This window comes from Bufo gargarizans, chromosome 2 (genome assembly GCF_014858855.1).
Source record: "Bufo gargarizans isolate SCDJY-AF-19 chromosome 2, ASM1485885v1, whole genome shotgun sequence".
Taxonomy (NCBI): Eukaryota; Metazoa; Chordata; class Amphibia; order Anura; family Bufonidae; genus Bufo; species Bufo gargarizans.
The window spans coordinates 293,300,076-293,324,847 of NC_058081.1; the positions used below are offsets into that span (position 1 = coordinate 293,300,076).

The 24,772-nt window shown below is 42.2% G+C and overlaps 1 protein-coding gene across 2 annotated transcripts in view; it reads left to right on the forward strand.

The window, feature by feature from the left end:
• Window positions 1–323: 323 nt before the first annotated feature.
• The window catches only part of LOC122927985 (monocarboxylate transporter 2-like), a 93,942-nt gene continuing 69,493 nt past the window's right edge, over window positions 324–24,772 (forward strand). The window contains exon 1 of one of the 2 annotated variants that reach the window (XM_044280390.1): window positions 324–440. The gene's annotated coding sequence lies outside the window, so the exon portion shown is untranslated. Of the gene's footprint in view, window positions 441–18,624; window positions 18,740–24,772 lie in introns of those variants that run through there. The other variant, XM_044280389.1, reaches the window with a different exon arrangement.

Below are 24,772 nucleotides of genomic sequence, written 5' to 3' on the forward strand. Positions count from 1 at the left end.
TAGGGTTCCACGGCCATGGAGTGTGAAGTAGCCATGAGATTATAAGCTCTGTTGTGGGCAATGTCTGATCTGACTACAGTTTTTGTACAGCATATACATAATGTACATAAATACATTTACCGTTTCTGTTTGCCCTCTATAATTTCTGTTATGCCGTGCTTATTTCCAATTTATACTTTTGATATGAAGAAGGATTTTTGGTTAGGTTGACGTCAAGACATGTTTGAGAAAAGTGCTCTGAAGGCCAGGGAGTGAGCCGGCATCTTCAGGATCAGCTCTAACCGCTCCGAACCCCTCCCAGTTCCTCGGATCATTGTCCGCCTCCTCCTCCTAAAACATTCCCAACGTCAGGGAAACACTCTAGAGTATCCATTCATTCATACTAAACAAAAAAAAGATTTAAAAAGCAAGACGTGAGTAGGAATTCCACCATTACTCAGGTAACCAGATTGAGCTTATTTTTCTTCTGTTGTCATATGATGTGTTTTCAGATTTAGCCTACAGTCTGCTTCCTCCTATACAACACCATGGAAATATTAATGTGCAGTGTAGTAATAGTCTTTGGCTGGCTGTTCGCGTTGCTTGTCTGTCTTTGATGTTCCCTTGTGAAGCATTTTCTAAATTGAAACTTAGTAAATGTGGCTATGCAAGACTGCTCTGCCTGTGCTGTGAAATATCTCCGTGCCCTACATTTAGGAGGGCGGTGAGCGTCTTCCCTGCTGCCAGCATAGAGGAATCAATGTGTCATTGTGACGTAGAATAGGCTACACACGCTCTCACCCTGCCATGTTTACACTCACTGGGGATGGACGAAATCACTGACTGTACTAACTGAGTATACTACCTCCAAATGTGATGACCCTTATTCACGTCCATCACTAACCAACTACAAGCAAATAGTCAGGCTTTGTTGTGCGCCATAATCATCCTTCATTTATAATAATCTTTGGCAATCTGTGCTCTATTATGCCTGGTTTACTTAGTATGTAAACGGTAAAAAAGACCTTGGGTGCTCATTGTACAGTATGTTCTGCTTATGCAATGCCCAAGAAAATATGTGACCATATGGTATCCTCAAATCTGCTGTTCAGAGGTTGAGAACTGCATGCGAATCTGGCATTTCAGCTGTAATGGATGTAGTACATTAGTGGGAAGCATGGCACAGTTTTGCTTGGTTAATCATACCCTTCTGTAGGATAATCAAATACAGCTTTCAGACAGCATGCAAATGGAACAACAGAACCAGATTGCATCAGAGATACAAGCCCGCGGATCACACGCTCACCTCCTCCTTTGTCTACAGATTCTGTATAAGAGAGCTCCAAGATACTGACCCTAATATAACAGTACTGCTTATTTTATATCAATGGTTCCTCTAAGTCACTGCCTTCCCCCCTGGACTTTTCCAGATGTTATTCGGTAACAATAGGGAAGGGATGTAATTGGATTATTTGACAATGCTCAACACAAAAGGACTAATTCTAAACTAATCTGCACCAAATTAGAATTATTAACCTAATATCATTGCATACAATTATTAGAGAATTGAATGGAGAACTATTCATATTCCTTTACAGTATTTAGTAGGAGTACCTTTGCATTCCAGTCATAGTGGATAGCTTCGCATGCAAGCTGTTTTTCTCCTTTTTAGCTTTTTAAAACTGCGCTCTGCCAAGTTCTAGCCTAGGGCAGGGATGGGCAAACCGTGGCTCTCCAGCTGTTGTAAAACTACAACTCCAAGTATTCCCAGTCTGCCTACAGCAGGGCATGATGGGATTTGTAGTTTTACAACAGCTGGAGAGCAGCAGTTTCCCCATCCCTGGGCTAGGGCAACACGGAGTACGCAACAGCTGTTGCAGCCAGGATTGCAGAATGGTGGTGATCTCATAGAAATTAATGGGATCGCAGAACAACCAACACTGCTGGATTTTTTGAGACTTGCCCTGCAATCCTATTCATTTCTGTGGGATCGCCACTACCCTACATTTCTGGCAACCAGCCCTTGCCTTATGAGGTCTAAGTCTGAATTAGATTTTGATCTGATGTGGCCACTACAGAGCACTGGGGATCTGCTCATATTATGCAGTTTAGTTTACTGCCCAATGTATAAAAAAATGTATGTATAAAAAGTACAATTTCCCTGCACCATAAGACACACTTGACCATAGGACGCACTTAGGGATTAGAGGAGGAAAATAAGAAAACAAAAATTTCATCAGACCTCAGATCAGACCCCATAATCTTCATCAGCCCTCCAAATCAGACCCTCAGTCCTCATTAAACCTCCGATCAGACTCCCAAATAAGACCCCTATCCTCATCACACATCAGATCATACCCCTATTCCTTATCAAACCTCAGATTTGACCCCAAAATCTTCATCAGACCTGAGATCAGAGATAAAATAAATAAAATAACTTACCTCTTCTGCTCCGGACGCTCTTCCTACCCTCACCACTCCCTGGCCTTCTTCTGCCGGCGCTGTGCTGTGACCTGACTTCGCACAGCATCATGTTACAGTGTGTGCTTATGCTGTGAGACATCAGGACACATCGGAGTGCTGCACCAGCAGAAGACCAGGGATCGGTGAGTACAGACAGCAGCACTGTATTCACAGATCCCCGTTCCTATGGTGTACTGGTGATTGGTTCCAGAATGGAAGCACTCATTAGTATTTTCCTTATAAGATGCACTGCCATTCTTTCTCCCCCACACTTTTGAGGGAGGGTGTGCGTCTTATGGTACGGGCAATACAGGTATATCATACAGTATGTGTTCTTTTTTTTTTTTCTGCACATGCGCCGGGACATAGGAGGAGCTATTTTTGCTTTTGATCTTTGAAAAAATGTAAATACCGGCTCCGTTATTCCAGATAATACCGTCTAACGGATCCGGAAAATTGTTTCCGTTGCTGGAACTGCCTGCCAGATTCTAACAACGCTAGTGTGAAAGTACCCTTACTTTGTTGTTTTTTAACCATTAATTGTTATCTTGCTATAAAATAAATCTTCCCCTAGGGGTAAAAAATTTTTTTACAGGCACTACCATATATAACGAATGGTCTTCAGCTTTCTTAGGGCTCATTCATACGAACGTGCCCGTGCTGTGGACCTCAAATTGCAGTCCGCAATGCAAGGGCACTGTCCGTGGGGCAGCCACATGGGAAACGTGGACACATTCACGTGAATGGGTCCGCGATCCCTCCGTTCCGCAAAAAGATAGAGCATGTTCTATCTTTTTGCGGTGCAGAGGCACGGAACGGAACACCAGGAAGCACTCCGTAGTGCTTCTGTATTGTTCCATTCCGTGCTTCCGTTCCGCATCTCCGGATTTGCGGACCTATTGAAGTGAACAGTGCCCGTATATAGCGGATCCGCAAATGCGGTCTGCAATACGCCAACAGACAGCACACGTTCGTGTGTACAAGCCCTTAGAGCAGAAACGTTCAAACTTTTATAGACTGCAGCATTCCTGGCTGATGATAATCACATGTTGTCTTTTATCAGATTAGAGGAGTATGGTATGCCGGTTTCCCAGATTTTAAATTAACACGTTTACCATCCAAATATGAACAGAATTTCTGTTCCTACAGATTTATATAAATGGAGGTAAAATTGACAAATTGCAAAGTTGAAGCATTATGAACAACACCTTACAGCAAATAATTCTAGGTGCACAACAATCAGATTATAATAATACAGTCAATATGGCAAGGACAAACATATCAGATAGCCTGCAGCTATCAAGTGAAAGTCATGGTGAAACTCATGTAATCCATGTAGGCGCGGAACTGTACTTTGAAAAGTCTGATTTTCACATTGCCCTTTTCTGCAAGAATGGAAACTGAGGGGTGAACAAACCAAACTGTAGAGAAAAAGACATGGATCGCGCATCCACATGCTATGCATTGCTCTATTCCTATTAATAAAAATTAACACGAGGCAAGATTTTCACATTTTGATGAAAATGCATAGGTCCATTTACATCTCAGTGACCTCTTTTGAGAGGGTCCCTACACTAATTTACTCAGCACCATATGGCAGCCATCAACACCCCAATACAGCACCTGCAGGCGTCGAGACCTAGTATCCTAACAGCACCCCTGGCAGGGGCGTAACTATAGGGGAAGTGGCTGCTTTGGGGCCCAGACTCACTAGGGGCCCCCTCAGAAGGAAGACTAAAAGATTTTACTGTCAGGGCCCCCTCAACAGTAGTATACAATGAAATGATATGCGATGACACAGTAGGAAACAGATGGAACAGCTGGCGGACCTTGTCTGAGAACTCAATCATGACTAGCTACAGGAGGTTGCACGTGATTTTGCGGTTAGCGGAGAAGCTGTGTTTCCTTCAAAAATTAGCTGCGTGGCCCAGCCAGTTGTTGTTACACCACTGAGCCCTGGCACTGGGCCAACCAACCAAAGGCACAGCACTACAGCACTAGCAGCCACGATGCAGCGCCACGTGAACAGATCTCAAAACCTAACGTTTCTGTGTGGACTCAGAAATCAGACTGAGACCAAGCAGATGTTTACCTATTAAAGTGGTGAGCAAGCACTGCCTCTCGATGTAGGGGTGTTTAATGCAAGATACCCCATTTAAATTTTTGTTATGGTGGGCTTCACTTCTATAATCCCTGATGGCATCATTGGGAAATTCTGATGGGGCACTACAGTTATCATACTGAACAGTTTGTGATAAAAAAATATCAGTCTGTGATCTTCAGGAGCGTAGCTAAAGGCTTATGGGCCCTTGTGCAAGAGTTCAGCTTGGGTCCCCTTCCCTCAGTGCTTTTTAGCTAGGGACAGGGAAGCACATAGCCTTCGTGCTGCCTGAGGCAAAAATTGGTGTAACTTGACCAGCATACACTTTCTATAATACCAGTGTCTTCTTATGCGGCACAAGGGTCTTTGGGCCCCCTCAGGCTCCTGGGCCGAGCCGCGACTGTTACCTCTGCACCCCCTATAGCTACGCCCCTGGTGATATTCAATATTGAAGAGTATAAAATAATTTTCAGTTTTAGATTTTTAGAGCTAAAAAATATGTAGTTTGTACCTAACTTTCTTGCCTGAAAATCAGCAATATACTGACTCAGCACACACACCTAAAGGCACAAAACCTGAATAACTGAAGGTTAGATTTTACACCGCTCTTTCAACTCTATTGTTGTATTGTGAGATGTCAAACGTAAGACTTCACATGCCTCCTTGACTGTCGGTACAAATGCTATCATACAAAGTATTCAAGTTCATGGAATGGTTACCTGCTCTGTCTGTAAAGTAGTAGAAAAACTATTCATTTCATGCATTCCTTCATACAATTGATCGGATATAGAGGATCTGTCTCCTCTTCTGAAATGTCTGTTTCATAGTAAATTCAGTACTTATATTTCCCAGGATGTAACAATTCTGATGCATCTTTTCTTACAACTCTGCATTGTACTGTTCCACCTCCAAATATATCAATAGAGTGGCCACTGGGTGGTGCTACTTGGGGTTTTGCCCCTACACACCAGTGGCGTACATAGAGAAGTAAGGGCCCCATAACAAGGATCAAACCAGACCCCCCACACAGGACAGAAGGGTTTCTGTCTAAAGCCTTTTCAAAGACCCTTGGGCCATTTTTCCACTGCCTCATTTGCTAAAAGTTGTTCCTTTAGGCCTCTTTCACACGGGCGTGTGTGAGGGCCAGACAAGATGCGAGTGCGTTGCGAGAAAATGTGCGATTTTTCCGCGCGACTGCAAAGGGTTTAATGCATTTTGCATGCGCGTGAGAAAAATCTGCATGTTTGGTACCCATACCCGAACTTTTTCACAGAAGTTCGGGTTTGGGTTAGTTGTGTAGATTTTATTATTTCCCTTATAACATGGTTATAAGGGAAAATAATAGCATTCTGAATACAGAATGCATAGTACAATAGGGCTGGAGGGGTTAAAAATAGTAAACAAATTTAACTCACCCCATCCACTTGATCACGTAGCGGATCTCCCCTTAGTTCTACTTTCTTTAGGATCTGGCTAAAGGACCTATGATGACGTCACTGTGCTCATCACATGGTCCATCATGGACCATACGTAATTTGTCATGCAGCCAATTTATTTATTTTATTCGGCAAAGCAGACAGTTAGCCAGTTATCTAGTTTTATATTTCTAAGTGGAATAAGAGAGGGCTAACACAATGCAAATAAAATTTGTTCTAAAATAATTTATTGTTAAAAGCTGTAACTGTGGACTGTTTCTTCTACTACTTTACAGACAGGGCAGGTAATCATACCATTAACGTGAATACTTTGTATTCGCAGTGACATTCAGGAGGGCAGTTGAAGTTTTATCTCACCATGATGCCACATGCATACGACTGTGGTTTTGGTTTACAATCGATTCATATTTTTTACGGATCTAATTCATTTCTATGGGTTGGCAAAAAAATAGAGACATCACACGGATATCATTTGTGTGCTGTCCGTATCTATGTGGCTGTTCCACAAATTATAGTCTGTTTTGCAGACAAGAATGGGAATTTTCACTACCGAGAGTGAGAAAATTGTGGAATGCACACAGCTGGTATCCATATTTTGTGGTCGGTGGTTTGCAAACCACAAAATGAATATGGTTGCCTGCATGACGCCTTAGAGCAGTGATGGCGAACCTTTTAGAGACCGAGTGCCCAAACCCCAACCCCAAAACCCCCTTATTTATCGCAAAGTGCCAACGCGGTAAGTTAACCTGAATCCTACAGTCCAATATAGTATATCTTTCATGTACTTTATCATGTAGTAGCTATAATAGCCTGTCTACATTCAGTGCGCTGCCTGTGCTGTTCATGGAGTGCCCTGCGCTGATGAATGGCAGGAAAGGTCTAAGGCATATTGGTACACTCAGACTTTTTCCAGGGTGTGGGTGCCCACAGAGAGGGCTCCGAGTGCCGCCTCTGGCACCCGTGCCATAGGTTCGCCACCACTGCCTTAGAGCAATATAGAGCTGAAAGAAGGGTGGAAAACTTTTAGGGTGCAGCCACGTGGTCAGGTTTCTGAATGCAGTTTTGCGAGGCAAAATCAGAAGTGGATCATAAAAGCAGAGAAAGTATAAAGGACAGATATGGCTTCTCCTATTTTTTGAATCCACTCCTGGTTTTGGCTTCCAAAACTGCATGCAGACACCTGACCGTGTGGCTCTACCCTCAGTTATGCAAGTTTAGCATGTGTTTTTAGGTGCGTGGTGTAAAGTGGCACTGTACTTTGAACAAACTTTTGAAATGTTGCAGCCAAGATGATGGTCTATAAATTGATGGTAAGTCTCACGTTTGAAGCTGTAGTGGATGGTGAGATATGGAGCCCAAAAGTTAAAAGTTCAAAACATTGTTGCCCTTTTGCTTGTCAGTGTATCAAAAGTTTAGATCAGTAGGGGTCTGAGTGCTGAGACACCCACCTTTTTCTAGAATGAGGGAGAGAAGCGAGCACATATGGCACTCTCTCCTCATTGCCTGACAGGAAGCGAGACGGACTCAATAGAAAACCTTGTGTAGCGAGAAGAGAGAGCTCAGGATTAGGACACTTCTCTCCCCTCATTTTAGAAATCAGTGGAGGCGCAGCGCTCCTAGCCCAACCAATTTATTGCTATCCCCTATTCACAAGACAGGGGATAACTATTAGATCGGTGGGAGTCCTACCACTGGTACCACAACCGATCATGAGAATGGGGGGCCTCGTACCTCATGGAGCCTCCCAAAATGAACGGAGTGGTTGGATGGGCATGCATACAGCTGCTTTATTCATTTCTATTGGAATTCTGGAGAGAGCTGAGTACAGCGCTGGGCTAGCTCCAGAACTCCCATAGAAATGAATGGAACAGCTGCATGCACTCCTGACCGGCCACCCTGTGGTTGTGAGTGGTGGAGGTTCCAGCAGTAGGACCCCCAGCAATCTAATAGTTATACCCAAAGATAAGGCCAGGTGAGGCGATCGCCTCAGGCAGCACCAGGTAGGGGCAAGCGGGGGGCAGCAGAAGGGCCATGGGCAATGAGCTCTTTTATAGTGGCAAAGGGGTTAGGTTAAGAAATTGGCACGGGGGGCGCCATTTCAGTTTTTGCCTCAGGCAGCAGAAAGGCTAGGTGCACCCCTGGTTATACCCTTTACTATGATGGGGAATAACTTGATATAACTGATATAACTTGGTGGAACTTATGACAGAAAACTCTGCAACAAACCCATGGTAAAATCTGCATGAGTTACATGTGGATTTCTTGCAGATTTGGTGGCAGGTTTGCCATGGGTTTCACAATATCATTTGCAAAGGGCAAAATCCATGGTAGAAACCATTAGCATTTATTGACATGCTGTGGGTTTAAAATCCACACAGCAGATCATTTTACACCACACAGTGGATGACACTTCTCATATTCTCATCCACTTTGCTGCTTGTGTAAAATGCTGGTGAATTCTCAGAATTTAGAGGCACATTTATTAAGACTGGCGCTTTAGAAGCTGGAGGTGGATCTGCCGATGTTATGAGGAGGCGCAGGTTGAGCTGTCTTGCATTTAGGCCTTTTTGTATGCCTAAGGGCTTGTTCACACGACCCTATGGCTTTTTCAGTGTTTTGCGGACCATTTTTAACAGATCCGTTGTTCCGTTTTTTGTTTCCATTGTGTTTCCGTTCCGTTCCGTTTTTCCGTATGGCATATACCAGGTATCCTCTAACTGTGGCCCTCCAGCTGTTGCAAAACTACAACTCCCAGCATGTCCGATACTTGTATCAGTCTGCAGCAGGGCATTATGGAAGTTGTAGTTTTACAACAGCTGGAGGGCCGCAGTTTGAGGATGCCTGGCATATACAGTGTACAGTAATTACATAGAAATATTGGGCTGGGCATAACATTTTCAATAGATGGTTCTGAAAAAATGGAATGGATACGGAAGACATACGGATGCATTTCCGTATGTGTTCAATTTTTTTGCGGACCCATCAATAGGACAAGACTCAAAATGTAGCGGAACGGAAATGCGGACATACGGAAACTGAATGCTCACAGAGTACATTCAGGTTTTTTTGCGGACCCATAGAAATGAATGGTTCCGTATATGGACCGTATACGGAACGCAAAAAACGGTCCTGTGAACGAGCCCTAAAACGGGCATAGAAAAAGGTATATCAGACAGGCCTACCAGTCATCTTCCATGCCACGCCCACAATTTTAGACCTGGCGTGAGCAGGGAGAAGTAGCAATATTCGTCTAATTTAGGTGTATTTCAACTACAAATGTAACGGTGCACTTTAGAATAACACCACAAGGCTTGTAAAACATGTGTAAAAATGCCCGCGGTTTAAATGTTTTTTAATGGTGTATTTTACGTGCCATTTTAGTAGTGGTTTTTATTATGAGTCATTTTGTACAAGTGTTTTTCCAGGCTTATTTTAAGTTGAGAAATCAAACATATCGGTTCTTCAGGTTTGTAATATAACTCCTACAGTAAGTACAGGGGTTGTAGATGATCAGCAAAACATGCTTTTTTTTTGCAAAAACAGTACCACACTGGTCTGTAGGTTATGCGTGGTATTGCAGCTCGGCTTCATTAATGTCAAAGGAGCTGAGTTGCCGAACCAGACACAACCCATGGACAGGTTGGTTGCTGTTTCTGTACAAAAACAACATTGATATTGAATCCTTTCCAACTCCTTTAACTTCCCTAAGGCCCCTTTCAGGCGAGCGAGTTTTCCGTGCGGGTGCAATGCGTGATGCGAACACATTGCGCCACACTGAATCCGAACCCATTCATTTCAATGGGTCTGTGTACATGAGCGTTGTTTTTCACACATCACTTGCACGTTGCATGAAAATCGCAGCATGTTCTATATTCTGCATTTTTCACGTCAACGCTGGCCACATAGAAGTGAATGGGGCAGCGTGAAAAACGCATCGCATCCGCAAGCAAGTGCGGATGCGATGTGTTTTTCACTGATGGTTGCTAAGAGATGTTGTTTGTAAACATTCAGTTTTCTATCGCGCGCGTGGAAAACGCATCAATGCGCATTCCACCCACGTGATAAAAACTGAACTGAATGCAATCGCAAACAAAACTGACTAAGCTTGCTGGCGAAATGGTGCGAGTTTTCCTGAACGCGCCCTGAACGCATCCGGACCTAATCCGTATTGTTCGTGTGCAAGAGACATAAGAGATCTTCCACATCAGTGTCTTACTTCCTCCTCTCCTGTGTTTGTGTATGAAATGTTCCAGCCCTCAGAATAATACAAGGGGTCGGCTGGGACGGGAAAGCGTGTATCATCTGGCGCAGTCCCTTAGTAGAAGTTCAGGGCCCCCTGGCCTAGTAATTTGAATCGTTTTCAACACGTGCTTCACTAGAATCAATTGTATTCACTTTCCTAAGACGCAGATACAACTGAATTTGGAAACAGCACTGAAGGAAGCCCTATTTGTCTCCCCTTCCCTCTGCTCAATGCCTTCTGTGTGACACAGTATGATGATCTCATAGCACTGCCTGCCTCGTTCTGTAGGAGCCCAGCCCAAAAAACCCAACACAGCACCTGGAAGAATGGTACGGGAACATCAAGAGGTGAGCTTCTTATTTCATTGTGATGGCACAGCATGGTTTGCTGTATAATCAGGCTGCAGCATGGCTTATGAAATATTCAGGGGGCACAGTGAGGCTTGATATATATTTAGGGGGGCACAGTGTGGCTAATTTCTTTGTTCAAGGGCATCTTTTGGCTAATTCATTATTCAGGGGGCACCGTATGTAGCTGTATTATATTTAGGGGGCGCATTGAGTGGAGGCATTATAATCAGGGCACATAGAGGGACATTTATCAAGACCGGTGTTCCCATATGCCAGTCTTGATCCCTGTGCACTGGACTGATGTACGCCTAATGTATTAAGAGACAGGTGCCTCTTAACAAATTAGTTGCATCTCCGACAGTCCATACACCAGAAACTGAAGAGCTAGGGGCTGGTGTAAATTTTGGCTATAACAGTTTCTGGCGTAAGATATAATTATAATATAATAACATTTTGCAGGCCACATAAAGCTTTACAAAAGTGGTGAGAACCTTTAAACGTTACAAATTACGGCACAAATATGGCGTGCACCATAATAATGATATACATAATTTAGTAAATGACCCCTATGATGTTAGGCTGTACTGAAAAATCAAGCAACCAAGGAAATCTGGGCAGTAAGCTGCAGAGACAAGTCAAATCTAGGAGAAATCATCATGACGGTCTGGACCAGCCGACTATATGATTCTGCAGCCAGCTCCTGCCTCCTGTTGAATTTGAATGAATGAGTTAGTTAACATCATTGGTGGTGCAGTGACCACAGCCCCTCCCCTCCTCTTGTCCTCTATCTTCTCATTGGTGGCAGCGGCACGGGTTGAGGGAGACACTGCTTCCTTCTCCCCTGTGCTGCTGAGGGAACACTAATCGCGCTGAGAGCAGCGCGATCCTTGTTCCCGATTCGTTATCAGCATATCGGCAAAATAGATGCCGATACAGATAACTTTCAAAATCCTGAATATTGGCCGATAATATCGGTAAAACAGATAATCGGTCGATCCCTACTGTCAACAGGACTATTTTTTCCGTCATGTATAACGGAACCAAACTGAACCGTTATGTGTCCCCATAGACATGTATTAGGACGGAGCAAAATGAAATGCTTCTTAACCCCTTAGTGACCAGCCTATTTTGGGCCTTACTGACCAAGAGTTTTTATTTCTTTTTTCATCGTCGCGTTCCAAGAGCTATAACTTTTTTATTTTTCTGTCTATAGATCTTTATGAGGGCTTGATTTTGCGGGAAAAGTTGTAGTTTTTAATGGCGCCATTTTAGGGCATTTTAGATAACTTTCTGATTAACTTTTATTAACTCTTTCTGGGAGGGAGATGGGAAAAGCAGCAATACTGCCACTGCGTTTTTACATTATAATTTTGACAGATTTCATTTTTCGGTATAAATAACATAATATGGGGAGGATTTTATTCCAATTTTTTTCATTAAAAAGCATATATTCAATGGAAAATGGACTATAACAGACAGCTTTTTGATTGCTTTTAAAATGCAATGCACTATATAGCGCATTGCATTTTAATGGCAATGCTATTCTAACATTGGCCAGTAGGCTACGCCAGAGAGGCGCAGCCTGCTGGAAATTATTTAAGGCTGGTCTGGGGCCTACATCAGACCCCAGGCAGCCTTCACACACATCGCATTTGCGGGGGGGCCGATGGGAGACAGAGGGAGTCCGCTCCTCTGTCAGCACTTTACATGTGGCGGGCGCCAATGCGAACTCTCCCTCACTGAGTGTTATTGTTTATTTTACCTTGTCCTCTTCTGATCAATACTGTAGTCACTGTATGATTTATGCGGGTATGCATACGTATCTCCAGAGTGTAGCAAACTAGTTTAAATTCTAGCCTAGGAGGTGGAAAAGCACACCGTCTGGGTAGTAAATGACTTGCATACCATAGTGTTTATTTAGATTACACATAAATATGTATTGTATTTGAAATATTGTAATTATTTGATGATGTTTATATAATAGGTAATGGGGGTGGTCTGCATATAGTATATTGTAGTGGGAATGGGATAGAGGCCCTCTCTGGATTAACCCTTTCTAGCTCGGATGATTTTTTGTTTTTGCGTTTTTGTTTTGCGCTCCCTGCCTTCCCAGAGCCATAACTTTTATATTTGTCTGTTTACATAACCATATGAGGGCTTGTTTTTTGCAGTACAAGTTGTACTTTCCACCATTTGCCACCATTTAATATTGCATATGATATAGTGGGAAGCGGGGAAAAAATTCCAAATGGGGTGAAATTGCAAAAAAAAAGCTATTCCATCACAGTTTTACAGTTTTTTTTTTTATTTACGACGTTCGATGTGCGATAAAACTGACCAGTTACTTTTATTCTATAGGTCAGTATGAATCCGGCAATACCTTATATGTATAGTTTTTATAGCGTTTTGATAAAATAATAAAAAACATGGGAAAAAATCTGTTTTATTTTTTCGTCGCCATATTTTGATCCCTATAATTTTTTTGTTATTATGTGTACGGAGCTGTGTGGGGGCTCATTATTTTGCGGGGCGATCTGAACTTTTTATTGATACCATTCTGGGGTGTGTATGACTTTTTGATCACTTTTTATTACATTTTTTTGTAGAAAATGAAGCAACCAAAAACGGCGAATCAGCCATTTTGATGCTTTTTTTTCCGTATGGGGAATATATTTTTATATTTTTATACTATGGCCGTTTTCGCACATGGCGACACCCATCCCATTATGTGTATTTTTTTTTATTTTTTTTTATTTTTTTTTGTTCTTTTATTTTTACTTTGGGAAAAGGGGGGTGATTTAAATTTTTATGTTTTTGTTATCTTTTTTATTTTTAAAAACTTTTTTACACTTTTTTATACTTCCCATAGAGATCTATAACAAGCAATCATTAGATTGCTATTCTCATAGACCCGGGGTCTATGAGAAAATTGCTGGTTTCCTATTAAGCCCTATTACAGGCAAGGGCTCTATAGGAAATAGTATGCAGCAGCCTCCTGTCATTCACAAAGACATTGGCTGCTTCACATAAGCTCTGGCTCCTCCTATGGCCGCACGGGGGAGCCGGAGCATCACCGGAAGTGCGCACTTCTTGTGTTTCACGAGCTCAGATGCCGTGGTCAGGATTGACCAAGGCATCTGAGGGGTTAAATGTCCGCGATTGGCATTACTGCCGGTTGCGGATATTAGCAGCGGGTGTCTGCTATAAGAAACAGCATGCCACCTGCAGCTATGGCAACCGCTCTGCTCAGGATTGGGCGCTATCTTTAAAGACCCTGCCAGTGCCGTACTACTACGACGCTCGTCTGGAAAGGGTTAATATATATAAATACCATCTCCTGCCATTGTTTAATTGTGGCTGAATGTAAAGCCCAGCTACTTCTGGTGCCTTTAGGCTTCGTTCACACTTCAGTGTTTGGTCAGTGATTTTCATGAGTGATTTGTGAGCCAAAACCAGGAGTGGAGGCCACACAGAGATAAGGTATAAAGGAAAGATCTACACCTGTTCTGTGGTTTTGACCCACACCTGGTTTTGGCTCACAATCACTGATGGAAATCACTGACCAAACACTGAAGTGTGAATGAGGCCTTATACAGAAGGCAGAGATAAACAGGTTAAGGCCTCTTGCACACAAATGTTATTTTTTCTGTTTCCGTTCCTTTTTTTGCGTTCCGTATACAGAACCATTCATTTCAATGAATCCACAAAAAAATGGAAGTTATGCCCTATGCCTTCCGTTTCTGTATTTCTGTTTTTCCATCCGCACAACGGACAAGGATAGTACTGTTCTATCAGGGGCCAGCTGTTATGTTCCACAAAAAAAAAACAGAATGCACACGGAGATCATCCATATTCTTTGCGGGTCCGTTTTTTGCGGACCGCAAAATACAAAAAAAGCCATGCGGTCGTGTCCAAGAGGCCTAAGGATGGGCCACCACTCATTGGCCAGTGCCATGTGTTTGCCCTACAGGCTAAAATTTACCATCCAGCCCCTGAATCTTTATATACATATCATACAGTCCCCTGCTTGAAATCCTGTGGCTCTATACAGGTTTTGTTTTGTTGTTGCAGAATATGTACTGATATCTGCAGTCCCCAGTTTATAGCTACTGCAAGTATGTGACCAAAAATATTTTTTGTAAACAGTGTTCCTTTTTATCTACCCCTATAGAAAAACTCATTAGCCCTGTCAAAGAGAATATGCATTACAAGAACATATGTGACTTGAAAAAGGATTTTGTAATCTGATTAAATATTAAAAGTTTGACAGAACTGAATTAAGTAAACCTGTTCTAAAACCAAAAGACATTGCAAGACTAGTCAAGACAAGCACTATGCTCTTTCTGTTCTCTATTTCACACATATAAAGCATACACTTAGGCTTCATGCACACAAACGTATTTACTTTCCATGTCCGTTCGTTCAATGGGTCCGCAAAAAAAACGGAAGTTACTCCGTGTGCATTCTGTTTCCGTATTTCCATTCCGCAAAAAAATAGAACATGTCCTATTATTGTCCGCATTACAGACAAGGATAGTTCTGTTCTATTAGGGGCCAGCTGTTCCGTTCCGCAAAATACGGAATGCACACGGACGTCGTCATCCGTATTTTTTGTGGATTCATTTTTTGCGGATCGCAAAATACATACGGTCATGTGCATGAGGCCTTGAGGGTACATACACACAGCAAAGTAGTTTATGCAGATTTTCCTCTTTGCAAAGGCTGAAATCTGCACTGAAAATCTACACAAATAATTGACATTCTGTGGATTTCAAAATTCGTACAACAGATCAAATTCCATGCGGAAAGTTACCACACTGTGTCAATAAAATTGAAAATGTCATCTACTTTGTTGGTACCGTATTTTGTTGAATAACAGAAAATCCACACTTAATACGCACTGCGTGCATGTGGCTTTAAGGTGAATGTCCACGCTTGAACACCAGTTTTACTCCCACATAAGTAAAAAATTATGATTTATGAACCCCTTGGCTCCATATTTATATTTCATTGTTTTGCTTTTAGGCCCCTTTCACATGGGCAAGAATTCAGTGCGGGTGCAATGCGTGGGTTGAACGCATTGCACCTGCACTGAATCCGGACCCATTCACTTTAATGGGGCTGTGCATATGAGCAGTGATTTTCACGCATCACTTGTGCGTCGCATGAAAATCAAGCAAGTGCGGATGCGGTGCGATTTTCACACATGGTTGCTAGGAGACGATGTAAGTAAATTCATAAAAGTCAATTTACTGTATTATTTTCCCTTATAACATTATTATAAGGGAAAATAATAGCATTCTTAATACAGAATGCTTACTAAAATGTGGCTTTAGGGGGTTAAAAATAATAATAAAATGAACTCACCTCATCCTGTTCGCGCAGCCGGCATCTTCTTGTTTATTTTTTCTTTCAGGACCTGCCAAAGGACCTTTGATGACGTAATCTGGTAATTTGGTGACGTCAGCGCAGGTCATGCTGAATGAAGATAGAAATCTTCTATCTTCCGGTCAGACCCCCGCCGATCTGATATTGATGACCTACCCTGAGGATAGGTCATAAATGTAGGCTAAGCGGACAACCCCTTTAAATTTTTGCTGCCCTTAGAGCCGCATAAAGAAGTGACAGGAATGCTGACTTCAGCGATTTGTCGCTCACATGCTGCAATTAATCAGTTCCTGAGAACTTGCTGTATAATCATTGTAGCCTGGGCATGGAAAAGAGTCCTACCTGAGAGGAGTCATGGTTATCGCCTGCCTACTGATGATTGGCAGTTCTCTCCTAGGGAGAAAACTAAGGAAAAAACTGCCAGTGATTAGCCGGTGGGTGGAGAGAAGGGGCTCATGAATAGCCAGGACTCTTCTCAGGCAGCCATGACTCTCTCCCCCCTGGCTGTGATGGTTATACCGCATTAAACCCTTATAAGTATGTTCACATGTGGCAGATACATTACGTATATATTTTTGCTTAGAATCGTAGTAGTAAAATGTGCAGCATATTACAGTACAGCAAAAAAAAAAATGAAAATTGACAAAATCTCATCCACTTACAGAAGAGAAAATCTACAGTGTAAAGTGATTTGTGGTGCGGATATTAAATATGTAGCATTTTAATTTACGGCTTTTGATTCCCACTACAGATTTCACCCTTTAGGCCCCTTTCACATGGGCGTTGCGGGAAAATGTGCGGGTGCGTTGCGGAAACACCCGCAATTTTTCTGCGCGAGTGCAAAACATTGTCATGCGTTTGGCACTCGCGTGAGAAAAATCGCGCATGTTTGGTACCCAAACCTGAACTTCTTCACAGAAGTTCGGGCTTGGATCGGTGTTCTGTAGATTGTATTATTTTCCTTTATAACATGGTTATAAGGGAAAATAATAGCATTCGTAATACAGAATGCATAGTACAATAGCGCTGGAGGGGTTAAAAAAATAATAATAATTTAACTCACCGTAGTCCACTTGTTCGCGCAGCCCGGCATCTCCTTCTGTCTTCCTCTTAGCTTTTTGTAGCAACAAGGACCTTTGGTGACGTCACAGTCCTCACATGATCCATCACCATGGTAAAAGATCATGTGATGGATCATGTGATGACCGGAGTGACGTCACCACAGGTCCTGTTCATGTAATTAATGCTCACCCCAGGTCCTGTTCAGCAAAGGAGACGCCGGGCTGCGCGAACAAGTGGATTAAGGTGAGTTAAATTTATTTATTTTTTTTAACCCCTCCAGCGCTATTTTACTATGCATTCTGTATTCAGAATGCTATTATTTTCCCTTATAACCATGTTATAAGGGAAAATAATAATGACTGGGTCTCCATCCCGATCGTCTCCTAGCAACCGTGCGTGAAAATCGCACCGCATCCGCACTTGCTTGCGGATGCTTGCGATTTTAACACAACCCCATTCATTTCTATGGGGCCTGCATTACGTGAAAAACGCTGAATATAGAGCATGCTGCGATTTTCACGCAAAGCACAAGTGATGCGTGAAAATCACCGCTCATGTGAACAGCCCCATAGAAATGAATGGGTCGGTATTCAGTGCGGGTGCAATGCGTTCACCTCACGCATTGCATCCGTGCGGAATACTCGCCCGTGTGAAAGGGGCCTTACAATGCATAGAGTTTAGGCAGGGTGCTCAATGTCCTTAAAGAGACCAGTCCTGTAAGGAGACTAATGGAAGTACACCATGGTGTGGGGACATTGGCAATACTCCATGGGAAACGAAAATGCAGAGGTATCTCGAAAGAAATGTATATTCCCTTGTCAAATCCCAAGGCTTAATGAAAAGTCAGATTTTGACTCACAGGGAGCCACTTCCAAGAGGCGGCGTCAGCGAGATGCCTGTACACTATAGGCGGAATTTATGATAAGAGGAATATTCAAAGTTAGTTTTCCGTGAGTTGGAGGTCTTTATGCCACATCTATCATAGGTCGCATGTTGTTTGATAAATTTGTCTTATCCTCAAACCTAAAACTTCTGCCTAGAGAAGCTACTCCAGTTTTCCTCCTCTACCCTCCTACTGAAAGGAGATTGCGACTTTTTTTAAAAGTCTTAATGATAAATCTGGGGTGAAACTAATTAACATGGCTAACATAGCTAACTCACTATTCCACCCCCATGGCAAAACTGGAGTGAGCGATGTAAAAATACAAAAAGAATTCTGGAGTGAAGGCATGATTATTCTGCCCCTATGTGTCTCAGTAAGATGCTACTGTACAGGGGTCTACGCATTGCTGTGTGCATGAGGCCATGATAAATGACATAGTAACTTCTTGGAAAACCGTTCAGTGAATAGAAGGTGCAGACTGAAATGAATTTGTCAGCTCGGTGTGTACGTATAGGTTATTGCTAAGCTTATCATCCACATGCAATGAATACGCTGAGCAGGAATGCCAAGCCTGTTCTTTAACCGTGCTGAAAGGTATGCATTCGCTTAGAAAATACCTAGAAACAGACACGCTGAATGTGAATATCTGCTGTAGAGGTCGTTCTCTTCATAATAGGTTAGCACATTGATGGAAACAATGAACAGGGGTGTGAGTGGCAGCAACCAATGGGTGGCGAGAGCCACTGGAACGACTCAAACTCACTCCTAGCATTCTACGCTGGGCGGCACAGGACATTGCAGGGATATCCTTCTTCCTTCCTGCTGCATTACCAGGTGCTGTATAGTTTTCTTCTATTAAAGTTTTAGTTTTATGTAGCAATTCTAACGATAAGATTCTCTACATTAGTGCACTGTGGTTGAGAAACCAGTATAAGATAAAAAACTTTCAGTCATGAGTCAGTCACGTTGGTTACACTTTGTAAATCATCCTGGTTTCCAACATAGTATCATCTTTTTACATAAACCACGTGATTCACTGGGACAAATCTTAGGAAATTTCAGCATTTTGATTCTGACAATATCGCTTTGTAACAATCCTCATCTTGATTCTTAGCAAGTTAAGTAAACTATGGCAAGAAACTTTTAATTGACTTTTTCAATGACTTTCAATGACTTTACAACTGCTCTCTCTCTCTCTCTCTCTCTATATATATATATACACACACATACACACACACACAGATATATATATATATAAAATCTGTGTGTGTGTATGTGTATATATATATATATATATATATATATATAAATATATATATATAGATATATAGATATATAGATATATAGATATATATAGATATATATAGATATATATATATATATATATCTATATATATATATATATATATAAGCATGTTGAAGGCATTACATCCCTTCAGGGATGTGAAAAATCTTTTTTTCTGCATTTTAATTCTGACGGGGCTGGAACACCCTTATGGTTTCCACCCAGGCTGTTGCCTTAAATGAACTTGGCTCAGGAGTGAAGCAGTTACCCAACAAAGATCCTGAACTCCCCAAATGCGAGAGATTTTTCATTTAGCCACTCACTTGTGTGAGGCACGTGGTAATCATATGCCTTTGCGCTCTCACACTGCAAAGGGCTAGCGCCATGTCCTTCTCCACCAATAATGGGATCTGGGACGTATTCTACCACAGTGCCATATTGGAAAGGGCATAGCTAATATTAAGTATTTGTTACTGGAAAACCACTGTCAGAGGCGTATATAGAAATCATTGGGCCCCATAGCAAGAATCTGAATTGGGCCCCCATGTCCGGATGCGCCAGATCAGGCAGTACTGTGATTTTCGCTGTTGTGCTACTATGACAGAGCAGATCAGCGAACATCACTGGCACAGATGTGAACAAAGCCTAATACACACCTCAGCTGCTGCAGAACATCATTTAGTGATAAGAGAACTACAAGTCTCATCATCAACAGTCTAGGCCTGTTTCACACTGCTGGCAGTAGTTCCAGCAAACTGTTCTGGCAGAGTACAGCCTGCTGGAGCTCTCTGGGTACAATGGTGACACCAGGCATTCTGGTAACCTACAGTAATGCAAGATCCAGAGATCTACAGCAGGTTGTTCTCTGCTGGAACTACTGCTGGCATTGTAAAACAAGCCTTATTGGTGAAAATTTGTGGGCAATACACGGAAGGGTAAAATAGGAGAGAACTACAACTCCCAGCATGTCCAGGCTGTTATTATGGAACACAAGTTAACATTATAGGGAGAAGGTATAAGAGGAGATAACTACAACCCCCAGCATTGCCAGACTGTTATTATACAGCATCAGTGGATATTATAAGAGGAGATAACTACAACTCCCAGCATGTCCAGATTATTATAGGAAATCAGTGAACATTACATGGAGTGGGATACAGTAGGACAAAACTACAACCCCTAGTATTTCTAGAATGTTATGGACTATCCCAGCACACCACTCACCTCTTCTACAGGCACAGCACAGAAGCTTCTCCCCTTCACATCCCACAGCTTGTTCACCACTTTTTCTCTGCATGGCTCAGCTCAGTGTTCCTGCACTAGTCACATGATGATGATGACATCATCACAGGTCCTTCACCTGCTAAGCTGTGTATTCCTGCCCTGATCATACCATGATGAGATCATCGCAGGTCCTTCTGCATATCGTTCTTTTCACACATAGCAATGTAAGTGTCAGTGGCGTAGCTAGAAATGACTGGGCCCCACCGCAATTTTTTGAATGGGCTCCCCTCCCTTAGTAATTTTTTCGCAACCACTTCCTTTCATGTTGCCCCCATTCCTGTGGCTAGTAAAGATTGCTCTCTTCGACCAGGCTTGGCAGCTGTTTCATCCGTTTTCTACACTGTCTATACTGTCACTGTATATAATTTCATTGTGTAATACTGTTGAGGGGGCCCTGACAAAATCTTTTAGTTCTCCTCCTCCTGGATGGGCCCCTTCTGGGTCAGGGCCCCAAAGCAACCGCTTCCGCTGCTTCCCCTATAGCTACACTCTTATTAATCTAGCGGCGGGGCCTTTCCTGCACAGCAGGCCCCCTTCTTCCATGGGCCCCATAGCAGCTACGTGGTCTGCCTATATTGGAGGTACTCCACTTTACATAAAGTAATATATAGGATGTACAGTATAACTACTATATGTAATGGGACAAATATAGCACCCTTCTGTGAGGCCTTTTCAAACATCAGGAAATCGCGGACATGTGCTATCCATGTTCTCCATGGGCAGCACATGTATACATTGATTTTAATATGCTTATTAACACATTCTTGTATTTCCAATGACCATGTGTCAGTGGAAAAGTAAAGGAGACATGTACTATTTTGGTCCGTGATGCAGAGCAAACATGCCCATTAAAGTCTTTGGTTTCTTGAAAAACACTGACTTAGATGGCATCCGTGTTCTATCAGTGGTTTTTACTGACCATTGGTAAGAGATGCTCTGGAAATCCCTCTTTCAGCCTCGCAGTACATGTGGATGTGGAATACAGATGACTCATGTTGGGCAAAAATCTGATAAACCAACCAACAATGAACCCACCCCAGACATCTTCATGTAAGGACGACTGACATTATCATAGTCATGGACGTGTGAAAAACATAGAGCAGACATTAAATTGCTAAAACAACTACGGTAGTATCTATTCTGGACAAAGGGCAAAAAATAAATGCACCAATACAATTCACACAGGTCTCCTTTCCTCCACACCTCAGCTAGACTACAAACCAGAGATGACATGATGCAGGAGCATTCCTCCAGATACCGAACATGAAAAATAGCAGACCACATGGCCATAAAAGATAAAAAATGTCACTGCGCCTTTGTATCTTCCTGTGGTTATCAGCAACTAAACTCGAAAAGTATGAGTACCTTCTAGAAACTAGGGGCTAAATGACCAATTCACTACCAGACTGGACAATGTATGCACCACAACTATTACAATGCAATCCAACCCCACTGCTTTTTGGGAAATATCTGCTAGGGTCCTCCACTTGTCTACTCCTCCAGTTAATTTGAATGTAGCTATACCAACTATGAACTAGATAGAAGAGGGAACCATTCCAATCTCTGATATTGTTCTCTGTGATTTCTAGTGATGCCCTTGTGTTGTTTGCGTGGACCTCCTGTTCATCCAAAGTAGCTCAGATACAGTTAGAAGATTTCGTTTTTAGCATTACATAATTAGATCTACCAGTAAGGCTAATTCACTATGAAGGATGTTGCTTCTTCCTGTGTAGTCACAGATGCACTAATGGCAATAACCAGGAGTTATATATTCTGTAGCCTGTAATAGCAGAAGAATGTGATTATAGACTCCTCATTCACTTTACATTTGCCTTTGTTTAAATTAAAATATTTAATACTGTATATATAGAAAACAGAATTACAGTACTGGTTTAATAATCATCGAGAGAGCTGTGGAAGTGTTCCTTATGGTGGAGAATAGGGAATAGGCTACAAAGTAGTGTGTCTGAAGAAATCTGCTGTGCTTCAGCGACCTGTCCCTTCTACGGTACACATCATCCATTTGTTTTTAAGCCTGATTGCAGAATCCTTCAGTTGGATTAAGTGGGAAATCTGCTGTTTATAGCAGATGCCTCCTCCATAATCAGTAAATGTTATCTGCAATATATCACATAACAGGGTAGCATGGCATTCAATTTTATTGTTTGCTGCTTCCAAAAATCTGTGTAAAACAAATCTCAGTGTTAGAAAATATATACTGATGAACATTTCACCCCTTGAAGGGAGTCTGTCAGCAGTCAACCATGCAAAACTGCTGACAGCAGTCGGTAGTGGCTTTGGAAAGAAGAAGCTATAGGTATCAGGAGTAACATGAATGGAAACTTTTAGGGAACGGACATGCACTATGGCCATGCCTTGGATGGGATCATATTAACTGAGTTGTTTTTCAATTTTCAGTAACCTGCAAAACCGTTCGGCCATTAACAGGGAACACCAAACAAGCAACTTGGTTTATGAGTTAATGTGATCCCTCTGCAGGTCACATATCAATACAGTACGCTGCCACAAGGGGTCCCCATCCCAACCACGGCATGGCGGTCTCTGCACTGAACTGCTTAAAAGCCTTTCTCCTTTTGCTGTGAGTGACAGCTGAAGCGCCCACCCAGAAGAGCTCTACAGCTGTCACTCAGAGAGGGCAAGTTTATGAAGCAGTTCAAAGCATATAGCACTTCACAATGAAGACCACCTCCTGGACATTTGCAAGAGCCATGCTTGGCAGAATAAAAGTTCATATTCACACTACACCTGATAATAAAAGCTCCAGAAAAAGTTAGTTTGTACGGTTCTTCCTATCCCCTACCTAGTGCTCTCAGCTAGTTTACATAGTCAAAACTGCTGACAGATTCCCTTTAAGGACTAAGCCAGTTTTGGCAGCAACATTTTAATCTATTCCTACCAGAACTCCAGGTGACATAACTTTTTATTTTTACATTGAAATAACTGTGGGTGTTGTTTTTTTTTTTGCAGGGCGATATGTAATTTTCAATGGAAACATTTAATGTTCTATATAATGTATTAGGAAACTGCAAAAAATTATTTGTGACTGGAATGAAAAAAAAAAAAGCATTTTCAACGTGTACAAAGTGCAGTAAAATCCTATTAGCTTTAGTACGATTACAGCAATACCACATTTATAGATTTTTTATTCTGTTTTATGTTTATGTCATTTGCTCTACTAATCACAGACCTTATGGGCAATTTCACACGAACGTATTAAAGGGAACCTGTCATGTGGCTATTTGATTATAATCTAACTAATTATATACAATCATTCACTACTAGAAAGTGCCATAGATGTATTCACTTACTGGTGTGACAGATGGTTACCTTATAATATACACACAATGATGCCACATGCCGCATGCTAATGTCCAGCGTTTATTTAATTAACAGCTATAGCCACTCCCCTGCCCACCTGCTGCTGATTCATATGGGGGGAAAAAACTGTCAATCAGCAGCAGGTAGGCAGGGAGAGTCAAGAGCTCATGAATATTCAGGACTCATCATTATGAGCTGGAGCTTTTCAATACAAGATGTTGGCAGATTGACTGGGTCAATTAAAGAAAGTGACCCAGCATTTTATGTTGCCCTTAGTTAGGACACCATAAAACTGGTGACAGGTTCCCTTTAAGTCTAACATTTCCCATGCTGAATTCTGCTCCTGTGACACAGACTCATAGGATTATAATGATTTATAATGCTGTGGGTTCCTGCCAGACCTCAGATCTACTGAATTGTATTAAGATAATGCCATGAGTACAATTCAGTGCAGTCATGCTCAGGCTGGAATTCACAGCATTATAAATTGTTATAATGTCGTGAGTTTGTGTCACGGGAGCAGCATTCGGCCTGGGAAATACTGCTCTCACACGTGTTTCCCGGACTGAATATGCTTGTGTAAAATTGTCTAATATGAAAGGTATTATTGCATCACCTTGAATAGGAAAAACATTTTATTTATTTTTTTCAAACATATGACTAAGGCTACATGCACACGACCGTTGTGTGTTTTGCAGTCCACAAATTTCGGATCTGCAAAACACGGATGGTGTCCATGTGCATTCCGCAGTTTGCGGAATGGCACGGACAGCCATTAATATAACTGCCTATTCTTGTCCGCAAAACGGACAAGAATAGGACAGTTTATATTTTTTTTGCGGACCACGGAACGGAGCAACGGATGCGGACAGCACATGGAGTGGTGTCCGCATCTTTTGTGGCTCCATTAAAGTAAATAAGTCTGCATCCAAGCCCCAAAATCTGCGGCTCAGATGCGG